This window comes from Danio aesculapii, chromosome 7 (genome assembly GCF_903798145.1).
Source record: "Danio aesculapii chromosome 7, fDanAes4.1, whole genome shotgun sequence".
Lineage (NCBI taxonomy): Eukaryota > Metazoa > Chordata > Actinopteri > Cypriniformes > Danionidae > Danio > Danio aesculapii.
In genome coordinates, this window is record NC_079441.1 from 67,032,867 (window position 1) to 67,052,361 (window position 19,495).

Consider the following 19,495-nt stretch of genomic DNA (forward strand, 5'->3'; position numbering starts at 1 on the left):
AAACGAACCAACTCAAATCTTACCAAACCCAAATGTGTCTAACTAAAGAAAGCAAACAAGAGGCACAGAGTTCAAATAATTGGCTCATATATAAAGTAAATCCACTCTAAGCCAGATAGGGGTGAGAGAACACACTGTTGACGCTGCTAGGAGAAGGACTTCACAATGAAACTTAAGATGCCCCTCTCTCCGGCTCATAACGAGGCTATAAAGAGTTAAATTTGGCATGATTTGTCCAGTCCTGAAAGGGCAAATTGAGAGCAGGGGAGGGCTGTGGGGGTCAGTTTAAGCCAGGCTGACCATGCTACTTGGGCAGACATTAAAGTGTCAAGTCCAATCAGGACAGGGCAGCTGAGCACAGGCTTCAGCGGGGAGGGTCCTACATTGAGAAGAAGTGGCTGCTGCGGCTTTCACAGACTCCCCCAAATAACCAGTGCTTCCCTATTAGGTTCAGTCATGGCCAATCCCATTAGATGCATCCACCAATAAACAAAGGAAATGTTAAACAAAGGAACCTCCCATTCGCTGTCATTAACCTCCACTCTCTGTCCCGGCACACTGTCCTGGACACTTCCTGCTTACTGCACTGCTGCAGCTGACAGTGGCCATATATGCGGCACTTCCTTGACTTATAGCCATCTGCCTGTTTGATTTCTTTTAGGAAAATGACTTTTGGGTGCCTTGTTGGAAATGTTCCTGGCAAATTTCCAGCCAATAATAAATACAATCACTATATTAATGTCCACACCAAATCACAAAATACTTTTGTTTATTACACTCAGAGACTGCAGTTTAGTCACCTGCCTTCAGCTCAAACTCTTAAAAGCAATATAGATTGTGATTATCAATGTTTTTATTACTCATGTGCTGGAAAAAAAGTCTTATATGTTACTGTTTCTATGTGCTATTATTGCTGACCACAATTTAAAACATTTTCTGTTTTTTATTTTGTTTTCTTCATCTATGTTAAGCTGCTTTGACACAATCTACATGGTATAAAGCGCAATAGAAACAGATATGCAAATTTAATTGAGCTATAGTATTAGTGTGCTTTTTAATGTAACTTTATCACAATAGTTATTGTTCTTGGTGTAACCTGGCCTTAATTCTTGCTACTAAAACTGTGAAAACTTGGTATTAGCCTCCACAGTCATCCAAAACATGTTTCTGACAGCTGCTAATGCAATTTGACGCTAGGCCATACACTGGTAAAATAATGGTACGAGAGTGGTCACTTGATGCTTGAAAACAAGTCACTTGATGCTTGATAATATATTACTTGATTAATGATGATATAACTTTACTGCAAGACGGTCAGATTTTTTTCCTGCATAACAGTATGTTACACACTCTTTAAAAACAGACAAGGCATAATTAATATAGATACAGTATAGACAAAAATAATAATAGTTCTTTATTTTTATAGTGTTTTTATGGGTGCTCAAAGCACTTTACAGATTTGGGGGAACCTCCTCAACCACCACCACCAATAATAATAATAATAATAATAATAATAATAATAATAATAATAATAATAATAATAATAATAATGAAAAAAATAATAATAAATGATAATAATAATAAATGAAACAAAATAAAATTAATAATAACAATAATAATAATGATAATAATAATAATAATAATAATAATAATAATAAAATAATAACAATAATAATAATATTATTAATAATAATAATAATAATAATAATAATAATAATAATAATAATAATAATAAATAAACAAATAAATAATAATAGTAATAATAATACAAAATAAAAATTATTAATAATAATAATAATAATAATAAATAATTAATTAATAGTAATAATAAAATAAAATATTAATTATAGTAATAATAATAAAAATAAATAATAATAATAATAATAATAATAATAATATAACAGTAAAAAAATAAAATAAATAAATAAATAATAATAATAATAATAGTAGTAATAATAATAATAAATAATAATAATAAAATAACAACAATAATAATAATACTAAATAAATAGTAATAGTAATAATAATAAAAAATAAAATAAATAAAATAAAATAAAATAAAATAAAATAAAATAAAATAATAATAATAATAATAATAATAATAATAATAAATAAACAATTAATAGTAATAATAAAATAAAATATTAATTATAGTAATAATAATAAAAATAAAAATAAAAAAATAAATAATAATAATAATAATGATAAAAATGAATAAATAATAATAATAATGATAAAAATGAATAAATATTATTAATAATAATAATAATAATAATAATAATAATAATAATAAATAATAGTAATAATAAAAGAATTATTATAGTAATAATATTAAAAAGAAATAAATAAATAAATAAATAAATAAATAAATAAGGAATAATAATGATACAAATTAATAAATGATAATAATAATAATAATAATAATAATAATAATAATAATAATAATAATAATAATAATAATAATAATAATAATTTTACATAGAGCTTATTCAGGTCTAAGACAGCTTGATGTCCAAATGAACTCTATTAAATCTTGGGGCTTTAAATCGATGCACTGATACATTTTTTGTTTGGGAGTGCAGATATAAAGAGCAATTGTAGGATAAAGTGAATCTAAAACACTTAAAAAAATTTGCCTAATGCTTTTAAGGCACATGCATTTAAGCTAAATACATGTAAACAATTCAACAAAACTGCCTATAATACTCCAGCATGACTGAAAAAGAGCTTCTTGTTGCAAATCTGGCCAAGCACACATCGAATTGCAGTGAATAGCGTGAGGTCAGGAGAGCAGCTGCCTGCTGGAGGCCTGCAGCACGTGTGGAGGGGAGGCCGACCCGCTGCCTCTGGGCACAGTCGCACCTCGTCACGCCCTGTTAGGACTCCATAAATCTGATCAATTGTTTGCTTTTAAAAGAGCCCCAAAAACCCACTTCTGCCACCAAACCCCCGTGACTAAAGCCCAGCTACCGTATCCTGTTTTCTGTTGTCAGGAGACGGAGGAAGAAAGCGGGGAAAAACATCATCACGGAGCACACTGGAACAAAATGGAGGCCAATAAACAGGCAAAGAAAGGCGACTGTTGGCATGTGCAAAATGCGTGCGTTCGGCACGGTTGAACGGCTGCAAGAACATGCCTCAACATCTGAGCAGGTCAGATCCATTATTGGAGACCATGACCAGATTCTGATGGTGGCAGTTTCTCGGTCTCTCCTTCCCTGGACCTGGCTACAGTTAAAGTCAGACTTATAAAATCCCCTGAATTATTAGCCCCCCTGTTTATTTTTTACCCAACTTCTGTTAAACGGAGAGAAGATTTTTTCAACACATTTCTAAACAGTTTTAATAACTCATTTCTAATAACTGATTTATTTTATCTTTGCCATGATGACAGTACATAATATTTAACTAGATATTTTTCAACACACTAGGTTAATTAGGCAGTTTAGAGTAATTAGGCAAGTTACTGTATGCCGATGGTTTGTTCTGTAGACTATCGGAAAAAAAATATAGCTTAAAGGGGCTAATAATTTTGACTTTTAAATGGTTTTTAAATAAAAACTACTTTTATTCTAGCCGAAATAAAACAAATAAAACTTTCTCCAGAAGAAAAAATATTATCAGACATACTGTGAAAATTTCCTTGCTCTATTAAACATCATTTGGGAAATATTCCCAAATATTCCCAAAATATCCTTTCTGATTTCGACTGTATATATGAATGTTCACGGTGTACTAGTGGTTGACAAGTATCATGAGATATTAGTTTTATATTTTTAATACAATTTAACACAGCATTAAAGAAGATAAAGAAAAATAAACCCCAAAAAACTGGCTGAGTAACAACAATAAATATCCTAATACTGAGAAAATTGTCCAAATTACAGTCTTAGAAATGCATATTACTAATCCAAAATAACATATTGATAGATTTATAAAAAATACATTTGTTTAATTTCTTCAACCCTTGTGCACTGCTCAAATGTACTACCCTTTTGATATGATCAGCATGAAAACATCCACTGAATTAAACTGCTGTAAAAATGCACAGACAATTTGTTTTTCACATTTGTTTTTGCATAAATCTGTTAATCAACCTCAGTCCTGATCAAAACTACTAACTTGTTAAGAAAAATTACAGGATTTTCACTCTTTAATTGCCAAATTCACAAATGATGTCACTGATTTGGTGAAAAAAGCCCCACAAAATGTCGTATTTTCAATATAAAAAGTATTGTAGACTGGATTTTTTAAAACCTTTTATCACAGTCTTGAACATATGAACGCCTAGTGACAACATTGGTTTTGATGCATTGTTAGATTTTCATTTTGTCTCCCGGATTTACTGTCAGTGGCTGTTTTTGCTCCATTGACTTCCATAATACACAGTCTTTGTTTTTGTTTACTCCATGTAGTTCTGAGAGCTGAGATGGATATTTAGATTTTCTCAGATACATCAAGGTAAGTGCGTAAAGGTCACTCTCACACACTCAGACACACATACACACACTTTAATTTGCTGTTGTACTCCATATACAATTCAGAAACTAGGCTTTTTTGCACAGGCCTGTTAGGGTTAATGGTGCCAACTGATGATCAACAGTAAAAATACAAATTTAACTCTTACCAAGAGGGAAAACTACCAACAATCAAAAATGCATGATTATATGGTGTCATGGTTTTGCAATCAAAAAAAAAAAGTGGTTATAATAGAAGTCAATGTGGCAAAAACAGCCACCAAGTTTAAAAAAATCAGTCCACAATACTTTTTATATTGAAAAATACATAATTTTCTGTGTTTTTTTCACCAAATCAGTGACATCCTTTATGAATTTGAGAGTTATTTATTTGCATCCTTTATTTGAGAGCAAATAAAGGGTTAAAATCATTAAATTTTCTGAAAAATGTAGTAGTTTTTATCAGGACTGAGGTTGATTAACAATTTTAAAAAAAATTAATCTGACGCATTTTACAGCAGTTTAATTTAGTGGATGTTTTCATCCTGAACATAACAAAAGGGTAGTAAACTTGCCCAGAATATATTGTCTCAAAATATGTGTCAAAATAAGATTTGTCACCTAAAATCATTCTGCTAGCTGAAACACAGAGATGGTTATGGCCAAATTAAAACACAAACTCACCCCAGGGTGGATGAAAACATCCCTAACAGTACATAAGGGTTAAGTAACATGACCTTTACTTTATTTTATAAAATATTTTTAGCATAAAATAAAAAAAAATATCATTTTGACTAATACAGTGAATATTTCAGCTATTCCCAACGATTTACAAATGCAACAGAAATCTGGTTTTGTGATCCAGGCTCACATATTGTTTTAAAAAGGGTCAAGAAAATCAATTATAAACTTGTTTGATATTGTATTAGTTAACAAATAAAGCTTAATATGAACATCAAATATATATTAATCATATTATCAGTCCATACAAAAATATCCAATATTATCCAATAAATAAATATCCAATAGGTCCAATATTTGCCAATATGTAATCTCAAAATGGCCTGAAAAGACAAAGTATCATAGAGCATTTATGAATTACAAAATGGCCAAAATAGTCTCTAAATAGCCAAATATTGACCCACACAAATAACCTCAAAATGGCAAAATATCAGTCTAATGTGTTCATTGATATTCAGTACATGTCTAAAATTGATTTTCCCTCAAAGGAACACAGTGTTGCACAAAAATTACCTGCATGATTATTATTCCGGAGGTATGTTCCTGTTTATAAAGCCACACCGTTTCATCAGTAAGGAGTTGGAGGAACATCAGCCTGCTGACAGTATATGTACAACCCTGTGCCTTTTCCAAAAGCATCCTAATGTAGTATCTGTACATCTGACCTCAATTCTACCATTCAGCAGTCGACCGCACTTGCAGCGAAACCCACAGAGACAGCGACAACGCCCCAACTTTCATCAGACATCACAAAAGCCAGAGGAGAAGCAGTGAAAAAAAAGTCTTAAAAGTCAATTAGGTGATTATTAATTCATAGGCCTTTTCCGTAAGCAGGAGGTCTTTGTTCTGGCGTGTCCCGTAAGTGAATTGGACTTTGGCACCTTTTCTCAACCCTTGGAGCTCAGCAGCATTTCTCAGCCAGCCAGAGGAGGCTGTCAGTGCTGAGTGCTGAGCCTCTAAATCAGAGACGTGAAGCGCTTTCAATGGAAGGAAGGCAACTCACAAGTCCGCGACTGACAACAGGAAGACAGTAATAACGCAACAAGTCCTGCGCTGCTGAAAATGTCCACAAAAGTAACCGCAGCTGCCATCTTATCATTACCCAGGTGTCCACGGGAAGTCATCTCTTACGAGACTAACTGGACACTGAAAGTGGGCGGACAGTGAAAAAGCTGAAAAAGAAAAAACTGTAGAGTGTGGCATTTGCGAAAACTCAGCAGAGATTTTCTTTTGACAAAAAGTCAAGCCACAACACAGCCTAAACAGTTCCCATCATTTATTTACTCTCAGGCTGTTCCCAAACTTTGACATGTTTGTTCATATTCAGAACACAAATTAATAATAATAATAATAATAATAATAATAACGTAGGGGGCGACGCAGTGGCGCAGTAGGTAGTGCTGTCGCCTCACAGCAAGAAGGTCACTGGTTCGAGCCTCGGCTGGCAGTCAGTTGGCATTTCTGTGTGGAGTTTGCATGTTCTCCCTGTGTTCGCGTAGGTTTCCTCCAGGTGCTCCGGTTTCCACCACAGGTCAAAGACATGCGGTACAGGTGAATTGGGAAAGCTAAATTGTTCGTAGTGTATGTGTGTGAGTGAGTGTGTATGGATGTTTCCCAGAGATGGGTTACAGCTGGAGGGGGCATACGCTGCGTAAAAACGTGCTGGATAAGTTGGCGGTTCATTCTGCTGTGGCGACCCCAGATTAATAAAGGGACTAAGCCGAAAAGAAAATGAATGAATGAATGAATGAATGAATGAATTACGCAGGGTTCATATACATGTAAAAATTCCAGGACCTTTAAGTCAATTTTCATGACCTAATGTTTCATGTAATGGTAAATCATAAGAAACGTTTACATTTATTACAACACATCATGAAACATGCAATGGTTTCAATTTATTTTGATATCTATGTAAAATAGATGATTCCTACTCAGCACTTATAATGTGAGAGCATGTTTTTGGCCAAGAAAAGAAAAGAAGTAAAAACAACTAACCTCCATTCCAGTATACAGATATTTGTCAAACTAATTTTAGATAATCTTAATAGTTTGTTAAACTAGTAATAGTAGGTAAAACTACTTCTATTATAAAGCCGCAGTCACACTGCACTTATCGCTCCATAGACTTCCCTGTATAGGCATGCGAATGAGGTAGACCAGAAACGCAAAGACGTGCGACAAGTTTCACATTTCACTGCATTCGAAAGTTCGAAAGGGACCTTATTTAGACAGGTGTATGCCTTTTCAAATCATGTCCAATCAACTGAATTTACCAAAGGTGAGCTCCTATTAAGCTGCTGAAACATCTCAAGAATGATCAGTGGAAACAGAATGTACCTGAGCTCAATCTAGAGCTGCACGGCAAAGACTGTGAATACTTATGTACATGTGATTTTTCAGGATTTTTTTTTTTTTAAATACATTTGCAACAATTTCAAAAAATAGTTCTTCACATTGTCATTATGGGGTTTTGTGTGTAGAGTTTTGATTTTGAGGAAATAAATGAATTTAATCTATTTTGGAATAAGGCTGTAACATGAAAAAAATGTGGAATAAGTGAAGCGCTATGAATACTTTCCAGATGCACTGTATGTTTATCCAGCTTTCAGACACATAATTATCATTTACCAAAAATTGACACTCATGATTTGTGGTCCAGGGTAAATGAATAAATGTCTAAACTGAATCTGTTCTTGTACTTTAGAATTGGTGATTTTTCAGAATGACTTTAAAAAATCATTAGAATATTAAGTAAAGATCATGTTCTCTGAAGATATTTAGTAAGTTTCTTACTGTAAGTATAACAAAAAATATTTTTTGATTATTATTGCACACTTTTAAAGGTGATTTTCAGTATTTATATCAGTCCAAATTTTCAAATACTTATATTTCAGCCAAATATTATCATATTATCCTATATTATAGCTGTATCATAGCTTTTATCTATATTGTTCTATATTTATCCAGCATTCAGGCACATAAAAGGTTCATTTTCCAAAAATTGACACTCATGATTGGTTTTGTGGTCCAGGGTATGTGAATAAAGGTCTAAACTGAATCTGTTCATTCACTTTAGAATTGGTGATTTTTCTGAATGACTTTAAAAAATCATTAGAATATTAAGTAAAGATCATGTCATGTGAAGATATTTAGTAAGTTTCCTACTGTAAGTATAACAAAAAATATTTTTTGATTATTATTGCACACTTTTAAAGGTGATTTTCAGTATTTATATCAATCCAAATTTTCAAATACTTATATTTCAGCCGACTATTATCATATTATCCTATATTATAGCTGTATCATAGCTATTATCTATATTATTCTATATTTATCCAGTATTCAGGCACATAATTATCAATTTCCAAAAATTGACACTCGTGATTGGTTTTGTGGTCCAGGGTAAATGAATAAATGTCTAAACTGAATCTGTATATTCACGTTAAAATTAGTGATTTTTCTGAATGACTTTAAAAAATCATTAGAATATTAAGTAAAGATCATGTTCTGTGAAGATATTTAGTAAGTTTCCTACTGTAAGTATAACAAAAATTTTTTTGATTATTATTGCACGATTTTAAAGGTAATTTTCAGTATTTATATCAGTCCAAATTTTCAAATACTTATATTTCAGCCGAATATTATCATATTATCCTATATTATAGCTGTATCATAGCTTTTATCTATATTATTCTATATTTATCCAGCTTTCAGACACATAATTATCATTTTCCAAAAATTGACACTCATGATTGGTTTTGTGGTCCAGGGTATGTGAATAAAGGTCTAAACTGAATCTGTTCATTCACTTTAGAATTGGTGATTTTTCTGAATGACTTTAAAAAATCATTAGAATATTAAGTAAAGATCATGTCCTGTGAAGATATTTAGTAAGTTTCCTACAGTAAGTATAACAAAAAATATTTTTTGATTATTATTGCACACTTTTAAAGGTGATTTTTTCAGTATTTATATCAGTCCAAATTTTCAAATACTTATATTTCAGCCAAATATTATAATATTATTCTATATTATAGCTGTATCATAGCTATTATCTATATTGTTCTATATTTATCCAGCAATCAGGCACATAATTATCAAATTCCAAAAATTGACACGCATGACTGGTTTTGTGGTCCAGGGTAAATGAATAAATGTCTAAACTGAATCTGTTCATTCACTTTAGAATTGGTGATTTTTCAGAATGTTCATATATATATATATATATTTTTTTTTTTTCCATAATATTTTTATTTTTCGTTTTCAGTTTGTACACATTGAAATACAACATTTTTCAAACATTTTTTTCCAACAATAACCTTGTTGCATTTACAAATTATACAAAAAATAAGGATATATACATATTTATATTAAAAACAAAACAAACAAACAAACAAACAAAAAATAAATAAAAGTAAAACTGCTCCTTTTTTGTTGTTAATGGTAATCTATTCAAAGATGACAATTATAATCATACTGAGTACTAAGTACAGCAAACATATATTAAAGAATGTATCAATACTAAACTATAAGGCTGGAACTGCATTGTCCATCAAAGAATTATTCATCAACTTCTTCCTCTGTTATATCCACTTCTTTGATATAACTAATGAAAGGACTCCATATGTTTTCAAATACACGCTGTTTAGCTTTTAGTATATAAGTTATTTTTTCTAATGGCAGACTTGACAACATTTGAGAATGTTCATATTAATATGCCTTTTTAAAATATATATTTTAACGTTTGGGATGAATGGATTTTTTGCAGGTGAAATAACCCCACAAATGTTTGGATTTCCAAAGTCTAACGGGTGGACAAGAGGAGATCAACCAGCATTGTTAAGGCATTTTTGAGTTTTTTTTCCTTCACTTTCGTCAATTGGTGAAGTTTTGTTCCTCGTCACTGTCTCCACTGGCTTGCTTGGTTTGGGACTTGTGAAGCTGCGCATCGATGGATTTGCCTACAGTGTTTGGACTTTCAGTAGTGAAAACTAAACCACACTGAACTGAGCTTCAACTCTGAAAACTGGACTGACACAGTTTGAATTTAATAGAACTTCTACGTTAAACTGCTTTGACACAATCTACATTGTAAAAGTGCTATAGAAATAAAGATGAACTGAATTGTCTTTCTGACTAAGGAAAACTATCTGAGAAGGTTAAACCATGTTGCATGCCTCACTTCTTAGGAGGTCAGACCTCATCCATCTCTCAAAACAGCCCCTCTATTCCTCTCACTTGCACACCTCCATCCCTTCCCCAGTCCCTCTGCTATTTAACCATTAATACGACGGAGCGGTCCAACTCCCCAGTGCTATAAGTCATTCATTTTAACAGTGGCTAACAATAACTGAATATTATCTTTTTGCGCTCATTCCCTCCCCCTTTTATCCCTCCTCATTTTAATCTGCAGGCCGCGTCTCTGCCCTGAGCAACAAAGGGCTATATTCCATTTCACCTCATATTTCTCAGGTAATTACTCTGCATCAATTAATTTCAAATAAAGAAAATTATAACCAAAGCCTCAACGCCAACGCCACACCATATTGCGGCTTATCATATCGCAGTTCCCTCTGTGCATAACCCGCTATTAAATGAAAGGACCACCTCCACGCCTCTGCAAAAGAAGGGCCCGTGTAGCCCCACAGGCGTGACTGCTACAAAGACAAATTTAAAATGAAGAAATTAAAAGGAGATATCAATTAGTGGACGTGTTATTAATCTTCTGATGGCTAGGCGGGAGCTAACACCGCAATCACCTTTAGAGGACATACACACACTGACACACACACACACTCTATCTCTCTTTCTCTCAGGACGGCATGCCAATTAGAATACAAGGAGCAGAACTCATAAACACAAGTCTCTGTGAGTACTGGCGCACAAACAAGGACAATTTATAGCCTATTAGTCCCCAAGACAAAAATAATTTTAATTTAAGGGATGACAAGCTTTTAAAGGACACAATATGAATATGCAAACGCGCTTGGTGCTTTTAAAAGCCTTCTGATTGATGCTTTGTTTCAGACGGAGAAAGTGAGAGAGAGAGGAGGAACTTCAGTGACATGCTTTTCAGATGGTTTCACAACCCGCTAAATTCATCTTAAAACACCCTCAGGATGATGCAATAAATATGGCATCATAAAAAACCGTGACACTTTTCATCCGCATATGTACCTTTTCTTCGGCGATATTCACGCCGTCAGCTGACAAGCCTGACAGCTACGGTCGCATTTACTACGATTATAACACACCACGGTTAGAGCTCCTGCCTATTCACATCAGCTCCTGTAAAATCCATTGATGGACATCAAGGCCATGAAATAATGCTGGAGATGGAACCGGCTCAGCCTGTAATGCGCTTTTTCTGCATCCAGGGGGTGCTGATGTTCACCTCGCCAGGACAATTATTTTGCTGTCCTTTTCTTTCTCTCCCGTGCGCACGCACACATATACACACCATCCCCTGTGCATCCAATCACGGACATCCATATATTTAAGTAAATGTATAAGAGCAAAAGAGATGGAACCAATTTGGAGGGCTGCTGCTGCCGTGTCAGATAGCGCCTGACCTGCATCAGATTATTTTTCCTCCCTCAGTAATTTGAAAGTTGGGGGTTGAGAGGAATTATTCATAAACCTGCCGAGGACAGCAAGACCCCCCCCCCCCCTCCTCCTCCTCCTCCTGTCGGTAAACCACCCCCCACCTATATTTATGTTAAACATCTCAAATCATATTGTGGTTGCTCTTCCAGTCCTTAAGTGAATTAACAATCCTGTTCATCTCTTCTGGCTCCCCTCTTTCTGGATTTCCTTTTGTTATCTTATACACTAAGTTTAACCCAGTTTATCAATTAACCTTCATTGAATATTCCAAATATTTATTATTAAAAACATCCAGCTAACATATTCTAGCCGTTTCCCTCTTGCTCCTGTTACTTTAAAGGGATAGATCACCTACAAATGAATATTTACCCTCCCTCAAGTGGTTCCAAAATCCTTATGAGTTTCTTTATTCTGTTGAACACTGAATAATATATTTTGAAGAAAGCTGAAAACCTGTAAACACTGACTTCCATAGTTAATAGTCAAACAAATACAATGGAAGTCAATGGTTACAGGCAGATACTTCCGGATTTTCGCAAAGAAAAACTAAATAAATCCAGATTTTTGCAACTAAAATGACAGGTTTTGGGGGATTTCTTTTATTGTTTTGCAGTTAAAATATACACAAATTTACACATTTATTTTATTTATTAATCTGGAGAACCATTGATCTCTGTAATGCACAATAACACAAAAACACTGAGTGAAACAAAGAGAAACTAGAGTTCACCCCTAAAGCCTCCAGTATCATATGTGAAAATGAAACCAATTGTTTGAAAGTCGTCCGTGTTGTTTGACAGCTTTTTGAACACGTTGATGGAAATGATGTACAGTGTGTGCACGTTTGTGTGTCTTTGTATGTGAGAAAGAGTAGGCTACGTTAATGACGACCAATTCATATTCAGTTGAAGAATAAAGTCAGAATAGCCCCCTTCTTTTCTTCTCTTTTAAATATTTCCCAAACTATGCTTAGCAGAGCAAGGAAATTTTCACAGTATGTCTGATAATATTTTTTCTTCTGGAGAAAGTCTTATTTGTTTTATTTCGGCTAGAATAAAAGCAGTTTCAATTTTTTTTTAAAACATTTTAAGGTCAAAATTATTAACCCCTTTAAGCTATATATTTTTTTCGACTGTCTACTGAACAAACCATCATTATACAATAACTTGCCTAATTACCCTAACCTACCTAGTTAACCTAATTAACCTAGTAAAGCCTTTAAATGTCACTTCAAGCTGTATAGAAGTGTCTTGAAAAATATCTAGTCAAATATTATTTACTGTCATCATGGCAAAGATAAAATAAATCAGTTATTAGAGATGAGTTATCAAAACTATTATGTTTAGAAATGTGTTGAAATAATATTCTCTCCGTTAAACAGAAATTAGGGAAAAAAAATACAGGGGGGCTAATAATTCTGACTTCAACTGTGTACTATACCAGTGGTTCCCAAAGTGAAGGTCGTGGGACAATGACGGGGTTGCTTGGTGATTTTTCTAAAAGTTAAATAAACTACTATTAAACTATTGGAATATTTTATCCATAACCAACAGAAGATAAAAATAGTAGTTAATAGTTACATAAAAACAACATGCAAATGAAAAGCCATCAGCCTGTCAATTAATATTTTTTCTCAGAAGAGAAGTGTTTACGTTAGATTACCAACACAGCAATAGTGTCAGATGCTGCAGATTGATTTTACAGCACCGGGTTAAACTTCCGGACACCTTTACGGCAAGCAAATACATTAAAAATAAATATAGTCCACAACTGAACATTGAGGAAGATCTCTGAGTGGCGGTCTCCAAAAATAAACCAAGACTTGTGCTGAAAACATTGTTTCCACCAGTTTCATTCATTCATTTTCTTTTTGGCTTAATCCCTTTATTAATCAGGGGTCGCCACAGCGGAATGAACCGCCAACTTATCCAGCATATGTTTTACGCAGCGGATACCAGTCTCATATTTGGTTAATATTAAATTTAATTAATAAATGTTTACAAATGATATGGTTGTTAGACCGTTGCACTTTTTTTGTGTTGTTAATATGCTCGTGTTTATATGGGCCTAATTGTGTGTGCAATGTTTTTGGGGGTCGCAAGTCACTGGGATTGTTATTTTAGGGGTCACGGGTTAAAAAGTTTGGGAACGCTCTATTATACAATATATAAGGGTTTAGTGATTGAAAAAACTCACATGGACTAGTTCAAACAGGCTTTGCTGTAACATCACATGACACAAATCAGACACTGGATCACAAGTGTGTATTGACAATTTGAGACTTTACCATTCAGATGAGCAAAATATAGGAAATATACTTAATAAAAATGAGTTAGAACAACAAAATTCTGAAGGTTTTCTTTGGGACAACTTCATTGTTTTATGTTCAATCTACTTCGTAAAACTGATTAATTAAATGATTCAATTAATTGATTTGTTTTGGGACAACATGAAGGAATTGTGTGGAACCCAGCATTTTTTTACAGCGCAGGCTTCCAACATTCTTCAAAATATCTTTGTTTGTGTTCAACAGAAGTCAAACAGGTTTGGAATAAGAGAATTGTGAGTAAACAATAACAGAATTTTCAGTTTTTCAGTGAACTGTCCCTTTAAACGTATCTTTTCACCTGAAAGTGTCGACACGCTTTAAAGATACACGCAAACACCAGTTCAAAAGAGTCCCATCAGATCATCTAGGCTTATCTGGGATGTCACGCTCAACCCGAGTGTCATCTGTGAAGCAGCCCGGCATTTCGACACTGTTCGCATGACTAGGATGAAAAACTTCAACAACACTAATGACAGACCCTAATAACAGGCCGCAGAGACAGTGTGACTCAAATCGGCTGGGATGCGCGCCTTTAAATGACAGGTTAGCCACGTCCCCATCGCTACGGACTCCACCATTGACGCATTCTCCACACACATTCTCAGACAATCTCCAGCCAAAACAAGAGCGCTTCTGTTTACTAAAAGCATTCCAGCGCTTCTCAGGCAGGGTTGAGAAAAGCCTCTCGTCTCACGCCGCTCTGTCCGTCAATCATGAAAGCGAGTTCAAAACACGATTCGAAAAAGAATATAAAAGAGCTTCCATTAAAGCAGCACCAGTATCTTAGATCACAACAGCGCCAGGTTTCACTCTTCCACCCCCGTCACTCCACCTCTCCTCAGACATCAAACGGCACCCTAGACCTGGCTTCCTAATGCACGCTATTTTTAACTAAGCGTTCCTAATAAGCTGCTGGGAAGCCTGTAAATTTTTCATATGCAAGCACATCTCTCCTTTGTGAAAACACAGAAACACACTTATTTGGTGATTAGCGACTGACAGGGGGAGGAAAGGAATTGAATATTCTTGTATGGAATCGCATGCCTTTCAGAAAAAAAAAAACGACGCAGGGCTCCTAATGCGCCGAGTCGTCTTCTTCTTCAGCACCACAGGTAACGGCTGAATTATTAATCAAGCAGCTCATTTTAATGCTTTTTAAAGTGCTTTATTTTGATGTGTTAAAATATACTTTTAGCCATTTTCAGGCAGGCGATGCATATCATTATTTCTCCCCATCAAAGCCGAGTGGCACTTGCTCAAAGTGCACAAACAACTCAGCCTCATTTAAAGTGAAAGTTGAAAAAGAGACGCTCTGAAAGATTTGCCTTCAAATGCTCCGATGAACTTTTCTGCTGTAGTTTCGGGTTTTTAGAAACAATGATAATAATAATCGTCATGATAAAACACGGAGCACGCAAAAGACTCAATCGTGAGGAATGAAGTTATATCCTGTGAGGTGCAGCGGGAGTGAAAACACTTGTTCCAGACAGGTGCATGCCCGGACTACTTCCACCACGCTATCAAACGGCGTACATACTGGCACGAATTGAACTCCACGTGAGTGCAACTTCAAACGGGAGATGGTAGGTAAAAATGGACACCTAAAACGTTTGGATCAGGACACACACACACACACACACCTGTCCAGGGACATGAGTAATCAGATTCACCAAGTTTTTAAAGACATTTAAAGACCATTATGAATGACATTTTAGACTTATACAGGGCTAAATGTTAAGGATTTTTTTTCGAACATCCCAGTTGGGAAAGATTTTCACTAGCCCTATCACAAAAACGATCAAAATACTTTTAATAATACAATAATAATAATTTTATTTGAATATTTTTATTACATTTTCAAATATATTAATTCACAAACCCCTTAATCCTTACCAAAACAAAACATAGCTGCCACTACAATAATAACACTTTAATAATAAAAATATAGGTCAGGTCAGTATCCTCAGCAGTAAATAAACGCTATTTTTAAATAAGAAGTTAAACGTTGGCGATTGTATGGGTGTTAATGGCCAGATTGAACACAAGAAAATCAAGATTTAAGACCTACAACACAATATTTCAGTAGATTTAAGACTTTTTAAGGCCTAAAATTTAGCTTTTGAGGTTTAAGACTTTTTAAGACCCCTGCAGATACCCTGAGTAATGCTCAACTCTCAAACCACACGCTCATGCATTAATGCGCTTCACTAATTTTATTTACAGTATAGCACCAGCAGTAAGTACACTTTATATAAGACCAAATCATAAGAGTGTTCCTATTAAATATATATTATATTAGATATTATTTGGAGATTCATATATTTTATGTCACCTAAAAAACCTACTAATAATATTAACAACATTACTGTGCAGTTCGAGTACATGTAGCATGCACTACTTATATTGGAGTGGCACGAATTGAACTCCACGTGAGTGCAACTTCAAACGGGAGATGCTAGGTAAAAATGGACACCTAAAACATTCGGATCAGGACACACACACATGTCGAAAGACATGAGTAATCAGGGTTTTTGCAGGTTTCACCAAGTTGAGACTTTTTAAGACCATTATCATTGAAATTTGAGACTTATACAGGGATAAATGTTAAGGAATCTTTTTTTGTATTGAATATCCCTTAGGAAAGATTTTCACTAGCCCCATGAAAAAAATGATTAAAATACTTTGATTAATACAATAATAATCATTTTATTTGAATATTTTTATAATTTTTTAAAATATATCCACTCACAAACCCTATAACCCTTACCAAAAATAGAACAAAACATAGCTGCCAATTACTTCAGTCTACAATAATAATACTTTATTAAAACTAAATATATTTCAGGTCAGTATCCTCAGCAGAAAATAAATGCTGTTTTCAATAAAAAGTTAAATGTTGGGGATTCTATGGGTGTTAATGGCCAGATTGAACAAAGGAAAACTAAGATTTAAGACCTACAACACAATATTTCAGTAGATTTAAGACTTTTTAAGGCCTAAAATTTAGCTTTTGAGGTTTAAGACTTTTTAGGACCCAGCGGAGGTAATGCTCAACTCTCAAACCACACACTCATGCATTAATGCGCTACACTAACTTTATATATAGACTAAACCATAAGAGCATTCCAATTAAAATATATTATATTAGATATTATTTGGAGATAATCTAAAAAAAAACTAATAATAACAACAATACTGTGCAGTCGAGTACATGTATCATGCACTAATATTCGAGTGGCACAAATTGAACTCCACGTAAGTGCGACTTCAAATGGGAGATGCTAGGTAAAATGGACACCTAAAACGTTCGGATCAGGACACACACACACCTGTCGAGGGACATGATTAGTCAGGGTTTCAGCAGGTTTCACCAAGTTAAGACTTTTTAAGACATTTTAAGACCATTATGATTGGAATTTTAGACCTATACAGAGCTAAATGTTAAAGATTTTGTTTCAAATATCCCAAAGGTTTTCACTAGTCCTATCAAAAAATGATCAAATTTGAGTAATGCTCAACTCTCAAACCACACACTCATGCATTGATGCGCTTCACTAATTTTATACATAGCACCACCAACTAGTAAGTACACTTTTATTAAGACCAAACCATAAGAGCGTTCCTATTAAAATATATTATATTAGATATTATTTGGACATTAATATTTTTATTTCTAAAAAACTACTAATAATAATAACAACAATACTGTGCAGCCGAGTACATGTATTAATGCATTAATATAATATTTGAGTGTCATTCAAACAAAAATAAGTGAAAAGTATGATCAAATTTAATTTATTTAAAATAATAAAATATATAATTAATAATTAAATATAATAATGAAATATAATTTGTACAAATTAATAAAATTGTTTCGATATTTTTTAAAATATCATCTTCAAACACTCACTATTGCAGTACTATAGGTTTATAGCACGTAATGAATTACTTACTTTAAATTCAAAGGCACTCCATACTGTCTTAACTGAGGTTTAAAAAATATTCTACAATAATCCAAATATCTGTTTGCATATTCATATTTTATTTGATTTAAGTAGCACTTTACAATGCAGTTTCGTTTTATATTAGTTCATTACATACAGTAAGAACAATAAAACGTAATGATGTATTAGAGATTGTTAAAAAATCTAAATTACCTCGTCATCTACTCTCCTTCATGTGGTTTTAAACATTTACGAGTTACATTCTTCAGCTAACCACAAAAGAAGATATTTTGAAGAATGTTGGCTAGTGGGACCTATTGCCTTCCATAGTAGGAAAACAATTTCTATGGTAGCCAATGGCTGTTTCTCAAATGCATTCTTCAGCGATCTTGCGTCCTCGTATTCAAGTGTAACGACATTATCAACTGCCAAAGTTCAGTTCCAATAATCAAGACCGCAAGAACGGAGGATGCATGAGAGCTCCCGGATGTGTTCTTGATATCGAGGATGCATGGGTGCAGACTTGAGCAATGAACTCGCTCTAGAAGAGGTGGGAAGCGCAGCACTTTATATAGGTTTATTATTACAGTTTAGAGATATAACTTATTTATCTGAAGAGTTTCCCTAAATGAAATGGTGAATATAAACATCACCATGAAAATCTTAATAAAGGCATAAACACATTAAGGGTGTTTATTTGCTGAAATTCGTATTAAAAACAGTTTTATTTGTTTTGTGCAATGTATATTTGTAAAGTCTTTATGTAAAGTATATATTTTGAAAAGGGGAAAAACAATAAATCGTTGTATGAATGCTGTAATGTTTAAATAATTTTCCATTAAAAAATGCGTGAAGGTCACATGACCATCAGGAAGAACGCAGCATCTCCTGTCTCACAGGACCCGTTCTGTTCATGCAGTCTCTTGAGTTCGTTCTTCCGAGGTGACCTGGCAAAACTGGTCTTCACAAGAACGCAAGTCCGTTCTCTGCGTTCTTGGAATTGAAAAACTGCCAATGTGTGCCAGCAACCAACATTTTTCAAAATATCTTCTTTTGTGTTCAACAAAAGAAAGAAACTCAAACAGGTTGATGGAAGAGCAAATGATGGCAGAATTTTAATTTTGGGGTGAACTATCCCTTTAAATGTTATTTGTTAGGTAATTATACTAATAAATTATTCAAATCAAAGATATCTGGAAATATTAATCAAGGAAATAATGAATTTAAATAAATATTGTAACGACTGTATTATTTATTGTTAGTTAACTGAAAGAACTGTACTGTAAGTGCGGTATACATCCTACATAGGTACAGATACTAACTATGGTAACAAGTTGTCAGCTGACTCTCTCTCTCTTTCTCTCTCTCACTCTCTCACACACACACCAGTCCACAACGCAGCTCGTGCTGCAGGC

General features: G+C 33.8%; 1 protein-coding gene across 3 annotated transcripts in view; it reads right to left on the reverse strand.

Annotated features, from left to right (window-relative positions):
• Positions 1–19,495, reverse strand: part of zfhx3b (zinc finger homeobox 3b) — a 256,343-nt gene that overhangs the window by 24,056 nt on the left and 212,792 nt on the right. The window lies entirely within an intron of this gene.